The sequence below is a fragment of the Osmerus mordax genome, chromosome 15 (genome assembly GCF_038355195.1).
Source record: "Osmerus mordax isolate fOsmMor3 chromosome 15, fOsmMor3.pri, whole genome shotgun sequence".
NCBI lineage: Eukaryota > Metazoa > Chordata > Actinopteri > Osmeriformes > Osmeridae > Osmerus > Osmerus mordax.
In genome coordinates, this window is record NC_090064.1 from 3,316,364 (window position 1) to 3,335,165 (window position 18,802).

The following is an 18,802-nucleotide window of genomic DNA, read 5'->3' on the forward strand; positions in this document are numbered from 1 at the left end:
CCCATTTCTGAATAAAGTTCGACTAATCTGATTTGTTGATTTCTGTTGCTATGAAAACCAGTTTAGCCAAGCTATCTAACATTGTTTTTAGCTAGCTTGCATTACCATTCAATTGCTAACAAAACATTAGTAAAAATAGCTTGCTAATCGGGCAGAACTTGAACTCGGGCAGGAGACTCTGAGACCTCAGCGCGCCACTAGCATCTCGTCATATCACGCAGTTGGAGCACAGCTAGATAATCAGCGTCAGCGCTCTTGGGTACCCAGCATGCAGTGCGGCATTTAAAAAAACAACAGCTACGCAAGGGATTTCAGTTGTTGTGTTCGTTCAGTTAGATGTTTGTAATGTTATTGTTTGTTAGTTAATATAATCTTATTGGTCACCTTGAGTGTGCATGCTGTGTAGTTTAATGGGAACAGAGAGTCGGCCATTTTACTATCACAGGCTATACTTGCAAGGAGCTGAACGTGGGCTGTGCCCTAGACAAGACCAATTGCCTATGAGGCTAATCTTGATTCTGGATTGACTGAGATTCTGGAAAGAGATCTACTCAAGAAGAGAGTCAATATCTGTGGTTTTCAAGCCATCTTTGAGAAAATTTGAAAACAATGTTGCGGTTAATATGTTTTGATTGTAGGAGGCAACTTTTGGACTACACCTAAACCTCATGCGGCCACCGCACCACATGCACTGGGAAAGAGGGAAACGGCATGGATGGGGAAAGTGTGTGGGCAGAGCAAGCAGTAGTAGTACATAAACTACACACGTCCTTTACTAAAGTGTATTCTGACTTTAATAAAGTTATTGTTGTAATCAAAGCTTTTAAAGAATGGATCTCTGCATGATGGGCCTGACCAGAGCACAGGTGGCCTGACAGAACACGCTTCAAAGTTGTCACTTTCAAAAGGGTGGCATTTTAACCCTGTCAGTCCAAAATGTCTAAAAGTTGGTACGCATGCCATATTGCCAATGGGGAACAAAGAAGTCTCAAGAAACCATAATGTCGGCAGCATGGATATTTCTCTACAGTGACAATTTGTGAAGAATTTCAAAAAATGACTTCAAATCAGCCATTGATCCAATTGTCTTGAAATGTTGTGTACATGTATGAAATACATGTCTGTGTCATGTCAATTTTGTAATGGTTTGCAATGCTGAGGAGGAACCCGCAATTGCTGCCTGCAGCTATATTTAGGATTCCTCCGTAAGGAGGAAACCTATTGTTATTGTTAGTTTTATTATTATTAGGATTCCTCCGTAAGGAGGAAACCTATTATTATTGTTAGTTTTATTAGGATTCCTCCGTAAGGAGGAAACCTATTGTTATTGTTAGTTTTATTATTAGGATTCCTCCGTAAGGAGGAAACCTATTGTTATTGTTAGTTTTATTATTAGGATTCCTCCGTAAGGAGGAAACCTATTGTTATTGTTAGTTTTATTATTATTATTCTAGTTCCATGGGAGTCAATGGCAGCCCCTAGAACCCTTGGATAACTTTTTGTTAAATTTGGCACACTCATTAAGGACAGTTCCTTCTATACCTACACCAAGTTTCATGTATCCCATCAGACCACTCTAGCGCCACCAATGGGTCAAAGTCAGCCCACAATTGCCTGAAATGTTGTGTATGCGTCTCGCCAAGCCCGCGCGTGTGTCAAGGGAAAGGCTGAGTGTGTGAGAATGTGGAGCACGCGCGCGCTGAAGAGCAGGGGAGACATTTCATTGAAAATTTCGTTAGCAATTAGCCAAGCATGCATGTTTCAAATATTCACATAAAATCGACTTTTCATGTTACAGTCAACCTTTCCTCAGATTTGTGTACTAAACATTCTCAAGAGTCTTCATATGAACTTGTGATTGAATCAAAGTATCAGTTTTTGACCGGCGGATGTGTAAAGCATTATTTTAGCGTTAGCGATAAATTCGATTTGCTTTATATCAATCATTTTTGGAGATATGAAGTTGCCTTTGCACATGGTAACATGTTGTAGTGTCGTCCACCAATATACCAAGTTTAGTGTTGATATCTCAAAGATTTGCTGAGATTTGACCCAAGTTCCTGTTTGGTTACTTTTTTGCTGATTTTGATTGGCTGTGCCGGACAAACGGTTTATAAAATCAAAACGCCATGGGATAACTTTTGTGAGGCTTGGTCTGAAGATCATCTCTGGTCATTTTGAAGAAGATATGACAAAAATTGTAGGAGGAGTAGGCTTTCAAAGGTTTTTGATACAACCGGAAATAGCGGAAAATCTATATAACCGGAAATTGACGTCATAGGGTGCGTTGAACTCGTCTTGATCCAGGGAATCCAATGGTACCTCATTTTTGAAAATCAGTCATACGGTTCAAAAGTTGCGTGTGTAAACACAAGTCCAACTTTGACCCATTGGTGGCGCTAGAGTGGTCTGATGGGATACATGAAACTTGGTGTAGGTATAGAAGGAACTGTCCTTAATGAGTGTGCCAAATTTAACAAAAAGTTATCCAAGGGTTCTAGGGGCTGCCATTGACTCCCATGGAACTAGAATAATAATAATAAATATAGCTGCAAGCAGCAATGGCGGATTCCTCCAAACATTGCAAACCATTGAAAAATGTATATTCTTTACAAATTGTCACTGTATATGAAAATACATGCTGCAGACTTACCAATGGGATACCAAATCTGAAATGCAATACCATCAAGATCCACAAAGGCCTTTATTTCAACCCAAGGAGTGAAGGGAGAGGGCTTAGTGAGCCTACCCATTCCAGAAAGCCTTGTATCTTTGTGCATCAAGGCGTGGCCAGTAGCGTCACCTATGGGTGATGTTGGGCCATTTGTGGTGTGGTAGTTACTATTAACCTATACTATAAATGTTTCAGGATTTGGAGAACTTTTTACCATTGCATACAAAATCGGAAATGCAATACCATCAAGATCCACAAGGCCTTTGCTAAAGGCCAAGGAATGAGTGGGGGCTTGGTCAGCCCACACTCTCCTGAAATGTTGTGTATGCGTCTTGCCAAGCCCGCGCGTGTGTGAAGGGAAAGGCTGAGTGTGTGAGAATGTGGAGCACGCGCGCGCTGAGGAGCAGGGGAGACATTTCATTGGAAATTTCGTCAGCAATTAGCCAAGCATGCATGTTTCAAATATTCACCAAAAATCTACTTTTCATCTCACAGTCAACCTTTTCTCAGATTTGTGTACTAAACATTCTCAAGAGTCTTTATGAACATGTGATTGAATCAGAGTTTTTTGACTGGCGGATGTGTAAAGCATTATTTTAGCGTTAGATAGAAATAAATTAGATTTCCTTTATTTCAATCATTTTTTAAGATATAAATTTGCCTTCTCACATGGGAACATGATGTAGTGTCTTTCACGTGACTCACCAAGTTTGGTGGTGATATTTCAAAGATTTGCTGAGATTTGATCCAACTTCCTGTTTGGTTTCTTTGTTGACTATTTTGATTGGCTGTACCGGACAAACGGTTTTGAAATTCAAAAATCTGTTGCAGAATTCAGCGAGGGTTGCTCTGACGATGATACCTGCCAATTCTGGGGAAGATTGGACAAAAATTGTAGGAGAAGTAGCAAAAAAACGTGTTTCCTAAATCTTTATTGTACAAAAGAATCCAATATGGCGGCCGTTATAGGTTATTGAGGCTTTGTTGTTCTTCATGAGAAATAAGGCATATCTAATGAATTTCAGAATTTTGGGACAAATGGGATGCGAATGGCATCACTTTGTAAATGGAAAATTGGGGCTTGGCCGTAGCGCCACCTATGGATAATGGTGCGTCATTTGTGGTGTGGTAGTTACTCTTGGCCTATACTATCAATGTTTCAGGATTTTGAGAACTTTTTACCATTGCATACAAAATCGGAAATGCAATACCATCAAGATCCACATGGGCCTTTGCTAAAGACCAAGCAATGAGTGGGGGCTTGGTCAGCCCACAATTGCCTGAAATGTTGTGTATGCGTCTCGCCAAGCTTGCGCGTGTCAAGGGAAAGGCTGAGTGTGTGAGAATGTGGAGCACGCGCGCGCTGAAGAGCAGGGGAGACATTTCATTGAAATTTTCGTTAGCAATTAGCCAAGCATGCATGTTTCAAATATTCACATGAAATCGACTTTTCATGTTACAGTCAACTTTTCCTCAGATTTGTGTACTAAACATTCTCAAGAGTCTTCATATGAACTTGTGATTGAATCAAAGTATCAGTTTTTGACCGGCGGATGTGTAAAGCATTATTTTAGCGTTAGCGATAAATTCGATTTGCTTTATATCAATCATTTTTTGAGATATGAAGTTGCCTTTGCACATGGTAACATGTTGTAGTGTCGTCCACCGATATACCAAGTTTAGTGTTGATATCTCAAAGATTTGCTGAGATTTGACCCAAGTTCCTGTTTGGTTACTTTTTTGCTGATTTTGATTGGCTGTGCCGGACAAACGGTTTAGAAAATCAAAACGCCATGGGATAACTTTTGTGAGGCTTGGTCTGAAGATAATCTCTGGTCATTTTGAAGAAGATATGACAAAAATTGTAGGAGGAGTAGGCTTTCAAAGGTTTTTGATACAACCGGAAATAGCGGAAAATCTATATAACCGGAAATTGACGTCATAGGGTGCGTTGAACTCGTCTTGATCCAGGGAATCCAATGGTACCTCATTTTTGAAAATCAGTCATACGGTTAAAAAGTTGCGTGTGTAAACACAATTCCAACTTTGACCCATTGGTGGCGCTAGAGTGGTCTGATGGGATAAATGAAACTTGGTGTAGGTATAGAAGGAACTGTCCTTAATGAGTGTGCCAAATTTAACAAAAAGTTATCCAAGGGTTCTAGGGGCTGCCATTGACTCCAATGGAACTAGAATAATAATAATAAATATAACTGCAAGCAGCAATGGCGGATTCCTCCAAACATTGCAAACCACTGAAAAATGTATATTCTTTACAAATTGTCACTGTAAAATTCCATGCTGCAGACTTACCAATGGGATACCAAATCTGAAATGCAATACCATCAAGATCCACAAGGGCTTTTATTTCAAGCCAAGGAGTGAAGGGAGGGGGCTTGGTGAGCCTACCCATTCCAGAAAGCCTTGTATCTTTGTGTATCAGGGCGTGGCCTGTAGCACCACCTACAGGTAATGGTGGGTCATTTGTGGTGTGGTAGTTTCTCATGGCCTACACTATCAATGTTTCAGGATTTTGAGAACTTTTTACCATTGCATACAAAATCGGAAATGCAATACCATCAAGATCCACATGGGCCTTTGCTAAAGACCAAGCAATGAGTGGGGGCTTGGTCAGCCCACAATTGCCTGAAATGTTGTGTTTGCGTCTCGCTAAGCTTGCGCGTGTGTCAAGGGAAAGGCTGAGTGTGTGAGAATGTGGAGCGCGCGCGCTGAGGAGCAGGGGAGACATTACATTTACATTTATTCATTTAGCAGACGCTTTTATCCAAAGCGACTTCCAAGAGAGAGCTTTACAAAGTGCATAGGTCACTGATCATAACAACAAGATAGCCAAAAAACATCGCGAGTAGCCAAAACATGAAGCACACATTGTGAACAACCAAAGTAAGTGCCAAAGGGAAGAACCATAAGAGCATGTAGTTAAACAAGTTACAATTAAACAACATGAACCGCTATAAGTGCAAGTGTACCTGTGGAAAAAAGCAAGCAACAGTAATAAAAACTATATATCACAGCGAGAACAAAAATTTAAAACAGTTACCACTAACCACAAGAGCAACATGTCTCTAAGCAAGAGTCATTGTGATCCTTGAGGAACCTAACATCGGGTCAAGCGAACAATTCCTAAGTACCGTTGTACTCCCGGAACAAGTGCGTCTTGAACCTTTTCTTGAAGGTGGAGAGACAGTCAGTATCTCTGATGGAGGTGGGGAGTTGATTCCACCACTGGGGGGCCAGACAGGAGAAGAGAATATCTAATGAATTTCAGAATTTTGGGACAAATGGGATGCGAATGGCATCACTTTGTAAATGGACAATTGGGGCTTGGCCGTAGCGCCACCTATGGATAATGGTGCGTCATTTGTGGTGTGGTAGTTACTCTTGGCCTATACTATCAATGTTTCAGGATTTTGAGAACTTTTTCGAAAATGCATTACCATCAAGATCCAAAAGGGCCTTCACTTCAAGCCAAGGAATGAGTGGGGGCTTGGTCAGCCCACAATTGCCTGAAATGTTGTGTATGCGTCTCGCCAAGCCCGCGCGTGTGTCAAGGGAAAGGCTGAGTGTGTGAGAATGTGTAGCGCGCGCGCTGAGGAGCATGGGAGACGTTTCATTGGAAATTTCCTTAACAATTAGCCAAGCATGCATTTTTCAAATATTCAACAAAATTCAACTTTTCATCTTACAGTCAACTTTGTGTAAAGCATTATTTTAGCGTTAGAAATAAATTAGATTTACCTTATTTCAATCATTTTTGAAGATATTAATTTGCCTTCTCACATGGGAACATGATGTAGTGTCTTTCATGTGACACACCAAGTTTGGTGGTGATATTTCAAAGATTTGCTGAGATTTGATCCAACTTCCTGTTTGGTTGCTTTGTTGACGATTTTGATTGGCTGTACCGGACAAACGGTTTTGAAATTCAAAAATCTGTTGAAGATTTCAGTTAGGGTTGCTCTGACGATGATACCTGCCAATTCTGGGGAAGATTGGACAAAAATTGTAGGAGAAGTAGCAACAAAACGTGTTTCCTAAATCTTTATTGTACAAAACAATCCAATATGGCGGCCGTTATAGGTTATTGAGGCTTTTTTGTTCCTCATGAGAAATAAGGCATATCTAATGAATTTCAGAATTTTGGGACAAATGGGATGCGAATGGCATCACTTTGTAAATGGAAAATTGGGGCTTGGCCGTAGCGCCACCTATGGATAATGGTGTGTCATTTGTGGTGTGGTAGTTACTCCTGGCCTATACTATCAATGTTTCAGGATTTTGAGAACTTTTTCTAAAATGCATTACCATCAAGATCCACAAGGGCCTTCACTTCAAGCCAAGGAATGAGTGGGGGCTTGGTCAGCCCACAATTGCCTGAAATGTTGTGTATGCGTCTCGCCAAGCCCGCGCGTGTGTCAAGGGAAAGGCTGAGTGTGTGAGAATGTGGAGCACGCGCGCGCTGAAGAGCAGGGGAGACATTTCATTGAAATTTTGTTAGCAATTAGCCAAGCATGCATGTTTCAAATATTCACATAAAATCGACTTTTCATGTTACAGCCAACTTTTCCTCAGATTTGTGTACTAAACATTCTCAAGAGTTTTCATATGAACTTGTGATTGAATCAAAGTATCAGTTTTTGACCGGCGGATGTGTAAAGCATTATTTTAGCGTTAGCGATAAATTCGATTTGCTTTATATCAATCATTTTTTGAGATATGAAGTTGCCTTTGCACATGGTAACATGTTGTAGTGTCGTCCACCGATGTACCAAGTTTAGTGTTGATATCTCAAAGATTTGCTGAGATTTGACCCAAGTTCCTGTTTGGTTACTTTTTTGCTGATTTTGATTGGCTGTGCCGGACAAACGGTTTAGAAAATCAAAACGCCATGGGATAACTTTTGTGAGGCTTGGTCTGAAGATCATCTCTGGTCATTTTGAAGAAGATATGACAAAAATTGTAGGAGGAGTAGGCTTTCAAAGGTTTTTGATACAACCGGAAATAGCGGAAAATCTATATAACCGGAAATTGACGTCAAAGGGTGCGTTGAACTCGTCTTGATCCAGGGAATCCAATGGTACCTCATCTTTGAAAATCAGTCATACGGTTCAAAAGTTGCGTGTGTAAACACAAGTCCAACTTTGACCCATTGGTGGCGCTAGAGTGGTCTGATGGGATACATGAAACTTGGTGTAGGTATAGATGGAACTGTCCTTAATGAGTGTGCCAAATTTAACAAAAAGTTATCCAAGGGTTCTAGGGGCTGCCATTGACTCCCATGGAACTAGAATAATAATAATAAATATAACTGCAAGCAGCAATGGCGGATTCCTCCAAACATTGCAAACCACTGAAAAATTTATATTCTTCACAAATTGTCACTGTAAAAATCCATGCTGCAGACTTACCAATGGGATACCAAATCTGAAATGCAATACCATCAAGATCCACAAGGGCTTTTATTTCAAGCCAAGGAGTGAAGGGAGGGGGATTGGTGAGCCTACCCATTCCAGAAAGCCTTGTATCTTTGTGTACCAGGGCGTGGCCTGTAGCGTCACTTATGGGTGATATTGGGCCATTTGTGGTGTGGTAGTTACTCTTGGCCTATACTATCAATGTTTCAGGATTTTGAGAACTTTTTACCATTGCATACAAAATCGGAAATGCAATACCATCAAGATCCACATGGTCCTTTGCTAAAGACCAAGCAATGAGTGGGGCTTGGTCAGCCCACAATTGCCTGAAATGTTGTGTATGCGTCTCGCCAAGCTTGTGCGTGTGTCAAGGGAAAGGCTGAGTGTGTGAGAATGTGGAGCGCGCGTGCTGAGGAGCAGGGGAGACATTTCATTGGAAATTTCCTTAACAATTAGCCAAGCATGCATTTTTCAAATATTCACCTAAATTCAACTTTTCATCTTACAGTCAACTTTTTCTGAGATTTGTGTACTAAACATTCTCAAAAGTCTTCATGAACTTGTGATTGAATCAGAGTTTTTTGACTGGCGGATGTGTAAAGCATTATTTTAGCGTTAGAAATAAATTTGATTTCCTTCATTTCAATCATTTTTGAAGATATTAATTTGCCTTCCTACATGGGAACATGAAGTAGTGTCTTTCACGTGACACACCAAGTTTGGTGTTGATATTTCAAAGATTTGCTGAGATTTGATCCAACTTCCTGTTTGGTTGCTTTGTTGACGATTTTGATTGGCTGTACCGGACAAACGGTTTTGAAATTCAAAAATCTGTTAAAGAATTCAGTGAGGGTTGCTCTGACGATGATACCTGCCAATTCTGGGGAAGATTGGACAAGAATTGTAGGAGAAGTAGCAAAAAAACGTGTTTCCTAAATCTTTATTGTACAAAAACATCCAATATGGCGGCCGTTATAGGTTATTGAGGCTTTTTTGTTCCTCATGAGAAATAAGGCATATCTAATGAATTTCAGAATTTTGGGACAAATGGGATGCGAATGGCATCACTTTGTAAATGGAAAATTGGGGCTTGGCCGTAGCGCCACCTATGGATAATGGTGCGTCATTTGTGGTGTGGTAGTTACTCCTGGCCTATACTATCAATGTTTCAGGATTTTGAGAACTTTTTCTAAAATGCATTACCATCAAGATCCACAAGGGCCTTCACTTCAAGCCAAGGAATGAGTGGGGGCTTGGTCAGCCCACAATTGCCTGAAATGTTGTGTATGCGTCTCGCCAAGCCCGCGCGTGTGTCAAGGGAAAGGCTGAGTGTGTGAGAATGTGGAGCACGCGCGCGCTGAAGAGCAGGGGAGACATTTCATTGAAAATTTCGTTAGCAATTAGCCAAGCATGCATGTTTCAAATATTCACATAAAATCGACTTTTCATGTTACAGTCAACTTTTCCTCAGATTTGTGTACTAAACATTCTCAAGAGTCTTCATATGAACTTGTGATTGAATCAAAGTATCAGTTTTTGACCGGCGGATGTGTAAAGCATTATTTTAGCGTTAGCGATAAATTCGATTTGCTTTATATCAATCATCTTTTGAGATATGAAGTTGCCTTTGCACATGGTAACATGTTGTAGTGTCGTCCACCGATATACCAAGTTTAGTGTTGATATCTCAAAGATTTGCTGAGATTTGACCCAAGTTCCTGTTTGGTTACTTTTTTGCTGATTTTGATTGGTTGTGCCGGACAAACGGTTTAGAAAATCAAAACGCCATGGGATAACTTTTGTGAGGCTTGGTCTGAAGATCATCTATGGTCATTTTGAAGAAGATATGACAATAATTGTAGGAGGAGTAGGCTTTCAAAGGTTTTTGATACAACCGGAAATAGCGGAAAATCTATACAACCGGAAATTGACGTCATAGGGTGCGTTGAACTCGTCTTCATCCAGGGAATCCAATGGTACCTCATTTTTGTAAATCAGTCATACGGTTCAAAAGTTGCGTGTGTAAACACAAGTCCAACTTTGACCCATTGGTGGCGCTAGAGTGGTCTGATGGGATACATGAAACTTGGTGTAGGTATAGAAGGAACTGTCCTTAATGAGTGTGCCAAATTTAACAAAAAGTTATCCAAGGGTTCTAGGGGCTGCCATTGACTCCCATGGAACTAGAATAATAATAATAATAATAATAATAATAATAATAATAAAACTAACAATAACAATAGGTTTCCTCCTTACGGAGGAATCCTAAATATAACTGCAAGCAGCAATGGCGGATTCCTCCAAACATTGCAAACCACTGAAAAATGTATATTCTTTACAAATAGTCACTGTAAAATTCCATGCCGCAGACTTACCAATGGGATACCAAATATGAAATGCAATACCATCAAGATCCACAAGGGCTTTTATTTAAAGCCAAGGAGTGAAGGGAGGGGGCTTGGTTGAGCCTACCCATTCCAGAAAGCCTTGTATCTTTGTGTATCAGGGCGTGGCCTGTAGCGTCACTTATGGGTGATATTGGGCCATTTGTGGTGTGGTAGTTACTCTTGGCCTATACTATAAATGTTTCAGGATTTTGAGAACTTTTACCATTGCATACAAAATCGGAAATGCAATACCATCAAGATCCACATGGGCCTTTGCTAAAGACCAAGCAATGAGTGGGGGCTTGGTCAGCCCACAATTGCCTGAAATGTTGTGTATGCGTCTCGTCAAGCTTGCGCGTGTGTCAAGGGAAAGGCTGAGTGTGTGAGAATGTGTAGCGCGCGCGCTGAGGAGCAGAGGGAGACGTTTCATTGGAAATTTCCTTAACAATTAGCCAAGCATGCATTTTTCAAATATTCACCAAAATTCAACTTTTCATCTTACAGTCAACTTTTTCTGAGATTTGTGTACTAAACATTCTCAAGAGTTTTCATGAACTAAAGGCAAACAAATCAACAGTTATTGGCCAAAAAACATTTTTGGTTCCTGCGGCCACGCCGATCACATGACACGATCACATGACACCAAATTGATTGGACATCCTCAGAAGACGGTTCCGAGTCATCTTACCAAGTTTGGTGTTGATATTTCAAAGATTTGCTGAGATTTGATCCAACTTCCTGTTTGGTTGCTTTGTTGACGATTTTGATTGGCTGTACCGGACAAACGGTTTTGAAATTCAAAAATCTGTTAAAGAATTCAGTGAGGGTTGCTCTGACGATGATACCTGCCAATTCTGGGGAAGATTGGACAAGAATTGTAGGAGAAGTAGCAAAAAAACGTGTTTCCTAAATCTTTATTGTACAAAAACATCCAATATGGCGGCCGTTATAGGTTATTGAGGCTTTTTTGTTCCTCATGAGAAATAAGGCATATCTAATGAATTTCAGAATTTTGGGACAAATGGGATGCGAATGGCATCACTTTGTAAATGGAAAATTGGGGCTTGGCCATAGCGCCACCTATGGATAATGGTGCGTCATTTGTGGTGTGGTAGTTACTCCTGGCCTATACTATCAATGTTTCAGGATTTTGAGAACTTTTTCTAAAATGCATTACCATCAAGATCCACAAGGGCCTTCACTTCAAGCCAAGGAATGAGTGGGGGCTTGGTCAGCCCACAATTGCCTGAAATGTTGTGTATGCGTCTCGTCAAGCTTGCGCGTGTGTCAAGGGAAAGGCTGAGTGTGTGAGAATGTGGAGCGCGCGCGCGCTGAGGAGCAGGGGAGACATTTCATTGGAAATTTCCTTAACAATTAGCCAAGCATGCATTTTTCAAATATTCACCAAATTTCAACTTTTCATGTTACAGTCAACTTTTTCTGAGATTTGTGTACTAAACATTCTCAAGAGTCTTTATGAACATGTGATTTAATCAGAGTTTTTTGACTGGCGGATGTGTAAAGCATTATTTTAGCGTTAGATAGAAATAAATTAGATTTCCTTTATTTCAATCATTTTTTAAGATATTAATTTGCCTTCTCACATGGGAACATGATGTAGTGTCTTTCACGTGACACACCAAGTTTGGTGGTGATATTTCAAAGATTTGCTGAGATTTGATACAACTTCCTGTTTGGTTGCTTTGTTGACGATTTTGATTGGCTGTACCGGACAAACGGTTTTGAAATTCAAAAATCTGTTGAAGAATTCAGTGAGGGTTGCTCTGACGATGATACCTGCCAATTCTGGGGAAGATTGGACAAAAATTGTAGGAGAAGTAGCAAAAAAACGTGTTTCCTAAATCTTTATTGTACAAAAAAATCCAATATGGCGGCCGTTATAGGTTATTGAGGCTTTTTTGTTCCTCATGAGAAATAAGGCATATCTAATGAATTTCAGAATTTTGGGACAAATGGGATGCGAATGGCATCACTTTGTAAATGGAAAATTGGGGCTTGGCCGTAGCGCCACCTATGGATAATGGTGCGTCATTTGTGGTGTGGTAGTTACTCCTGGCCTATACTATCAATGTTTCAGGATTTTGAGAACTTTTTCTAAAATGCATTACCATCAAGATCCACAAGGGCCTTCACTTCAAGCTAAGGAATGAGTGGCGGCTTGGTCAGCCCACAATTGCCTGAAATGTTGTGTATGCGTCTCGCCAAGCCCGCGCGTGTGTCAAGGGAAAGGCTGAGTGTGTGAGAATGTGGAGCACGCGCGCGCTGAAGAGCAGGGGAGACATTTCATTGAAAATTTCGTTAGCAATTAGCCAAGCATGCATGTTTCAAATATTCACATAAAATCGACTTTTCATGTTACAGTCAACTTTTCCTCAGATTTGTGTACTAAACATTCTCAAGAGTCTTCATATGAACTTGTGATTGAATCAAAGTATCAGTTTTTGACCGGCGGATGTGTAAAGCATTATTTTAGCGTGAGCAATAAATTCGATTTGCTTTATATCAATCATTTTTTGAGATATGAAGTTGCCTTTGCACATGGTAACATGTTGTAGTGTCGTCTACCGATATACCAAGTTTAGTGTTGATATCTCAAAGATCTGCAGAGATTTGACCCAAGTTCCTGTTTGGTTACTTTTTTGCTGATTTTGATTGGCTGTGCAGGACAAACGGTTTAGAAAATCAAAACGCCATGGGATAACTTTTGTGAGGCTTGGTCTGAAGATCATCTCTGGTCATTTTGAAGAAGATATGACAAAAATTGTAGGAGGAGTAGGCTTTCAAAGGTTTTTGATACAACCGGAAATAGCGGAAAATCCATATAACCGGAAATTGACGTCATAGGGTGTGTTGAACTCGGCTTGATCCAGGGAATCCAATGGTACCTCATTTTTGAGAATCAGTCATACGGTTCAAAAGTTGCGTGTGTAAACACAAGTCCAACTTTGACCCATTGGTGGCGCTAGAGTGGTCTGATGGGATACATGAAACTTGGTGTAGGTATAGAAGGAACTGTCCTTAATGAGTGTGCCAAATTTAACAAAAAGTTATCCAAGGGGTCTAGGGGCTGCCATTGACTCCCATGGAACTAGAATAATAATAATAATAATAATAATAATAATAATAAAACTAACAATAACAATAGGTTTCCTCCTTACGGAGGAATCCTAATAAATATAACTGCAAGCAGCAATGGCGGATTCCTCCAAACATTGCAAACCATTGAAAAATTTATATTCTTTACAAATTGTCACTGTAAAAATCCATGCTGCAGACTTACCGATGGGACACCAAATCTGAAATGCAATACCATCAAGATCCACAAGAGCTTTTATTCCGAGCCAAGGAGTGAAGGGAGGGGGCTTGGTGAGCCTACCCATTCCAGAAAGCCTTGTATCTTTGTGCATCAGGGCGTGGCCAGTAGCGTCACCTATGGGTGATGTTGGGCCATTTGTGGTGTGGTAGTTACTGTTAACCTATACTATCAATGTCTCAGGATTTTTAGAACTTTTTACCATTGCATACAAAATCGGAAATGCAATACCATCAAGATCCACATGGGCCTTTGCTAAAGACCAAGCAATGAGTGGGGGCTTGGTCAGCCCACAATTGTCTGAAATGTTGTGTATGCGTCTCGCCAAGCTTGCGCGTGTCAAGGGAAAGGCTGAGTGTGTGAGAATGTGGAGCGCGCGCGCTGAGGGTCAGGGGAGACATTTCATTGGAAATTTCCTTAACAATTAGCAGAGCATGCATTTTTCAAATATTCACCAAAAATCAACTTTTCATCTTAGAGTCAACTTTTTCTGAGATTTGTGTACTAAACATTCTCAAGAGTCTTTATGAACATGTGATTGAATCAGAGGTTTTTGACTGGCGGGTGTGTAAAGCATTATTTTAGCGTTAGATAGAAATAAATTAGATTTCCTTTATTTCAATCATTTTTTAAGATATTAATTTGCCTTCTCACATGGGAACATGATGTAATGTCTTTGAAATTCAAAAATCTGTTGAAGAATTCAGTGAGGGTTGCTCTGACGATGATACCTGCCAATTCTGGGGACGATTGGACAAAAATTGTAGGAGAAGTAAAGAAAAAACGTGTTTCCTAAATCTTTATTGTACAAAAAAATCCAATATGGCGGCCGTTATAGGTTATTGAGGCTTTTTTGTTCCTCATGAGAAATAAGGCATATCTAATGAATTTCAGAATTTTGGGACAAATGGGATGCGAATGGCATCACTTTGTAAATGGAAAATTGGGGCTTGGCCGTAGCGCCACCTATGGATAATGGTGCGTCATTTGTGGTGTGGTAGTTACTCCTGGCCTATACTATCAATGTTTCAGGATTTTGAGAACTTTTTCTAAAATGCATTACCATCAAGATCCACAAGGGCCTTCACTTCAAGCCAAGGAGTGAAGGGAGGGGGCTTGGTGAGCCTACCCATTCCAGAAAGCCTTGTATCTTTGTGTATCAGGTCGTGGCCTGTAGCGTCACTTATGGGTGATATTGGGCCATTTGTGGTGTGGTAGTTACTCTTGGCCTATACTATCAATGTTTCAGGATTTTGAGAACTTTTTACCATTGCATACAAAATCGGAAATGCAATACCATCAAGATCCACATGGGCCTTTGCTAAAGACCAAGCAATGAGTGGGGCTTGGTCAGCCCACAATTGCCTGAAATGTTGTGTATGCGTCTCGTCAAGCTTGCGCGTGTGTCAGGGAAAGGCTGAGTGTGTGAGAATGTGGAGCGCGCGCGCTGAGGAGCAGGGGAGACATTTCATTGGAAATTTCCTTAACAATTAGCCAAGCAAGCATTTTTCAAATATTCACCTAAATTCAACTTTTCATCTTACAGTCAACTTTTTCTGAGATTTGTGTACTAAACATTCTCAAGAGTCTTCATGAACTTGTGATTGAATCAGAGTTTTTTGACTGCCGTATGTGTAAAGCATTATTTTAGCGTTAGAAATAAATTAGATTTCCTTTATTTCAATCATTTTTTAAGATATTAATTTGCCTTCTCACATGGGAACATGACGTAGTGTCTTTCACGTGACACACCAAGTTTGGTGTTGATATTTCAAAGATTTGCTGAGATTTGATCCAACTTCCTGTTTGGTTGCTCTGTTGACGATTTTGATTGGCTGTACCGGACAAACGGTTTTGAAATTCAAAAATCTGTTGAAGATTTCAGTGAGGGTTAATCTGACGATGATACCTGGCAATTCTGGGGAAGATTGGACAAAAATTGTAATAGAAGTAGCGAAAAAACGTGTTTCCTAAATCTTTATTGTACAAAAAAATCCAATATGGCGGCCGTTATAGGTTATTGAGGCTTTTTTGTTCCTCGTGAGAAATAAGGCATATCTAATTGAATTTCAGAATTTTGGGACAAATGGGATGAGAATGGCATCACTTTGTAAATAGACAATTGGGGCTTGGCCGTAGCGCCACCTATGGATAATGGTGCGTCATTTGTGGTGTGGTAGTTACTCCTGGCCAATACTATCAATGTTTCAGGATTTTGAGAACTTTTTCTAAAATGCATTACCATCAAGATCCACAAGGGCCTTCACTTCAAGCCAAGGAATGAGTGGGGGCTTTGTCAGCCCACAATTGCCTGAAATGTTGTGTATGCGTCTCGCCAAGCCCGCGTGTGTGTCAAGGGAAAGGCTGAGTGTGTGAGAATGTGGAGCACGCGCGCGCTGAAGAGCAGGGGAGACATTTCATTGAAAATTTCGTTAGCAATTAGCCAAGCATGCATTTTTCAAATATTCACCACAAATCGACTTTTCATGTTACAGTCAACTTTTCCTCAGATTTGTGTACTAAACATTCTCAAGAGTCTTCATATGAACTTGTGATTGAATCAAAGTATCAGTTTTTGACCGGCGGATGTGTAAAGCATTATTTTTGCATTAGCGATAAATTCAATTTGCTTTAAATCAACCATTTCTGGAGATATGAAATAGCCTTTGCACATGGTAACATGTTGTAGTGTCTTCCTTGTGACATACCAAGTTACGTGTTGATATCTCAAAGATTTGCTGAGATTTGACCCAAGTTCCTGTTTGGTTACTTTTTTGCTGATTTTGATTGGCTGTGCCGGACAAACGGTTTAGAAAATCAAAACGCCATGGGATAACTTTTGTGAGGCTTGGTCTGAAGATCATCTCTGGTCATTTTGAAGAAGATATGACAAAAATTGTAGGAGGAGTAGGCTTTCAAAGGTTTTTGATACAACCGGAAATAGCGGAAAATCTATATAACCGGAAATTGACGTCATATGGTGCGTTGAACTCGTCTTGATCCAGGGAATCCAATGGTACCTCATTTTTGAAAATCAGTCATACGGTTCAAAAGTTGCGTGTGTAAACACAAGTCCAACTTTGACCCATTGGTGGCGCTAGAGTGGTCTGATGGGATACATGAAACTTGGTGTAGGTATAGAAGGAACTGTCCTTAATGAGTGTGCCAAATTTGTCAAAAAGTTATCCAAGGGGTCTAGGGGCTGCCATTGACTCCCATGGAACTAGAATAATAATAATAATAATAATAATAAAACTAACAATAACAATAGGTTTCCTCCTTACGGAGGAATCCTAATAATAAAACTAACAATAACAATAGGTTTCCTCCTTACGGAGGAATCCTAATAATAATAAAACTAACAATAACAATAGGTTTCCTCCTTACGGAGGAATCCTAAATATAGCTGCAAGCAGCAATGGCGGATTCCTCCAAAACATTGCGAACCATTGAAAAATGTATATTCTTCACAAATTGTCACTGTATAGAAACATCCATGCTGTAGACTTACCAATGGGATAACAAATCTTAAATGCAATACCATCAAGATCCACAAGGGCTTTTATTTCAAGCCAAGGAGTGAAGGGAGGGGGCTTGGTGAGCCTACCCATTCCAGAAAGCCTTGTATCTTTGTGTATCAGGGCGTGGCCTGTAGCGTCACTTATGGGTGATATTGGGCCATTTGTGGTGTGGTAGTTACTCTTGGCCTATACTATCAATGTTTCAGGATTTTGAGAACTTTTTACCATTGCATACAAAATCGGAAATGCAATACCACCAAGATCCACATGGGCCTTTGCTAAAGACCAAGCAATGAGGGGGGGCTTGGTCAGCCCACAATTGCCTGAAATGTTGTGTATGCGTCTCGCCAAGCTTGCGCGTGTCTCAAGGGAAAGGCTGAGTGTTTGAGAATGTGGAGCGCGCGCGCTGAGGGTCAGGGGAGACATGTCATTCGAAATGTCCTTAGCAATTAGCCAAGCATGCATTTTTCAAATATTCACCAAAATTAAACTTTCCATGTTACAGTCAACTTTTTCTGAGATTTGTGTACTAAACATTCTCAAGAGTCTTTATGAACATGTGATTGAATCAGAGTTTTTTTACTGGCGGATGTTATTAGCACTATTTTAGCGTTAGATAGAAATAAATTAGATTTCCTTTATTTCAATCATTTTTTAAGATATTAATTTGCCTTCTCACATGGGAACATGATGTAGTGTATTTCACGTGACACACCAAGTTTGGTGGTGATATTTCAGAGATTTGCTGAGATTTGATCCAACTTCCTGTTTGGTTGCTTTGTTGACGATTTTGATTGGCTGTACCGGACAAACGGTTTTTAAATTCAAAAATATGTTGAAGAATTCAGTGAGGGTTGCTCTGACGATGATACCTGCCAATTCTGGGGAAGATTGGACAAAAATTGTAGGAGAAGTAGCGAAAAAACGTGTTTCCTAAATCTTTATTGTACAAAAAAATCCAATATGGCGGCCGTTATAGGTTATTGAGGCTTTTTTGTTCCTCATGAGAAATAAGGCATATCTAATGAATTTCAGAATTTTGGGACAAATGGGATGCGAATGGCATCACTTTGTAAATGGAAAATTGGGGCTTGGCCGTAGCGCCACCTATGGATAATGGTGCGTCATTTGTGGTGTGGTAGTTACTCCTGGCCTATACTATCGGAAACACACTAGATCTAGTGATAACAACTGGACTAAATATCAATAATATTTCAATAACTGATCTACCCCTCTCAGACCATCATTATATACTTTTTAATGTGGAAATTATCCTAACAAAAACCAAAAAAGAATTCTTAGTCCATGGTATATCGGTGGACGACACTACAACATGATACCATGTGCAAAGGCAACTTCATATCTCAAAAAATGATTGATATAAAGCAAATCGAATTTATCGCTAACGCTAAAATAATGCTTTACACATCCGCCGGTCAAAAACTGATACT